The sequence below is a fragment of the Jaculus jaculus genome, chromosome 10, assembly GCF_020740685.1.
Source record: "Jaculus jaculus isolate mJacJac1 chromosome 10, mJacJac1.mat.Y.cur, whole genome shotgun sequence".
NCBI classification, from domain to species: domain Eukaryota; kingdom Metazoa; phylum Chordata; class Mammalia; order Rodentia; family Dipodidae; genus Jaculus; species Jaculus jaculus.
Window position 1 is genome coordinate 86,363,499 of NC_059111.1, and position 2,300 is coordinate 86,365,798.

At 38.3% G+C, this 2,300-nt stretch overlaps 1 pseudogene; it reads right to left on the minus strand.

Annotated features, from left to right (window-relative positions):
- Positions 1-236: 236 nt before the first annotated feature.
- On the minus strand, positions 237-1,284 carry LOC101593610 (annotated as a pseudogene).
- Between the last annotated feature and the right edge of the window lie 1,016 nt (positions 1,285-2,300).

A 2,300-nucleotide genomic window follows, 5' to 3' on the forward strand; every position in this document is an offset into this window, starting at 1 on the left:
TTTCTAACTATACATGACACTTGTGACCAAATGACCATATTGTGGAAGACTAAAGAACATGTGTTAAGTATAGAAAACTGCTCCCAGAACGGCTTCTTCAAGCTTTAAATGACCATCATGTTTTAGAGGGAGGGGCATGAATATATATTAGCAGACTGTCCATGTAGAAAACATTTTTGATTCAGATATTTAAACAGACTACTTTAGATGTTTATTTGACATGATAAATGGCCAGTTATAATAAAGTATTTTTCTTCATCACAAAATATTAAGGATTCACACAACCAGAGGAAGGACCTATAAACTTCTTTTTGGCATCAACACTAATTCTCCTAAAAAGGCTCTCCAAAATCTTGAGTAGAACTATCATATTCTGCAATGAAATGTTTGAGTTCTTTCACACACCTCTCACCTATTTCATGTAAATTCTGCCTCAGTGCAAACTGTATGGATTTTTCTAATGAAGGATCTTTTTCAATCAGCATCTTCACCACCATCCCGAAAGTCTCACAATCTTGTCGATAAACCTGTTCACCACCTCTTTGGTTTTTGATGCTATTGCTTTAGAGCGACTGGTCAACTGGCCGTCTTCAAACAACTCTGTGCCATCAACTGTGTTCCCCTCGGGTTCTCCTGTCTGATCAATAAACAAGGGTGCCATGGATTCTGTCTCAAACTAGGAAATTTCAGTCCAATTATTTTCATCTGACTTTTCTAGTTTTTCAGCAGCCCATTTGCTTGCAGCCTCACTAAGTTCCTTCTGTTAGCCTGCTTGATTTATCTAACACCTTTGATGAAGAAACTGCTGAAGAACTTGAGGGTGAAGTGTCTCTTGATGTTTTCAAACACTAGGATGGGTCTCGCCTTACCTCTTCTTGGATTTCCTTCATGGTGCCGTTTGTAGGAGGAACCAGCACGCATAGGCTTTCTATGCTGAGATTGATGGAAAGTGTAAGCATTGCTTCTTTCTGGAGAAAAGCTTCTACTGCTGACACTGGAGCCAGATCTGGTGTGTGGGGAGTCCCTCCGGCCTACAGGCGAGTCTCTGAAAAAAGGAGCATCTCTTTTATGAGGAGACTGCTCTCTTGAACAATGGGAAGAATAGAAACTTCTTCTAAAGCCATCCCTCATGTCACTGTAGTCAGGCTGTCGGCTTATGGAATGATCATCTCTGGTGCATCTATAGCCAGCTTCATCACTGGGGTGATTCGGAGGAGGTCCCCTTTCTCTTGGAAGTCGTTCACAGTCATAACGCCCCTCAGACCACATTTCATCTCTTCAGTAAGCCACGTCTCTCGGTCCCCGGGAAAACCCGCGAATGTAGTTCTACGCCTGCAGCCACGATCCTCTCCAATACTATTTGTATGAGAAATTTATTATATCAACATATTGCATATTAGTTATATGCCCATTGGTTTATATCTTTATTTCCTCTCTACCCCACCCCTGCCCCCACCTCCACTGCACTGAGGGTCCTGCCCAGTGGTGTGTTCAGTATTCCCCGTGAGGTCATAGATGCACCAATAATAATATCCCCACCAAGAATGTCTAGGCCTATAATGGAAGACTCCAATGAAAACTACTTACAAAATACTCTAGACATATAATTCCAAAATGTAAATACAATAAGCTTATAGCAAATGGTGGGGCCATGAACAAACAACTGAATGACACAGAAGATTGATAACAGGTAGAACAACTAGAACTCAATATATAGCTGAATAAAATGGTTCAGAATCAACAACAAAAGAAAACTCAACGGACAGTAGAATAAACTCAATGGGGGTATGGTCAAATGTAGAAATGAATTCTAAGGTTCAAAAAAATTAAATCTATAAATAAGCATGAAATTTGATAAAGAGATGGAGATGCTAAAAATAACAGAAAACATTTATGCTGTTTTATATGAGCCCTTTTACTACGTCTTACACCTAAATAGAATTATATGCTTAGTCACATAAGAATTATTATTTCAGGAAAAGCTGTCAAGACGGGCCCACATTGCTTTAGAGAAAGGAATTATTTTACTGATATGTTGTTTTATGTTGGTTCTTTTGTTCTTTTAAAATAATGGTAAGTATCCTACTGAGATGAACTTGAAATATAACATCTAAATATTTAGAATGTAACTAGTACAATATTGAGGGTAATATTTGTAGAAAACATGCTTTCATTATAGAAAAAGAACTTGTAAAGAAACAAATACTTGTAGTGTTGAGGACAATGTTAAAGTGCATCTGTTTTTACCAAGAAAGCACTGGATTATTCTACTAAAAATTCTAGACAGCACAAACACACAC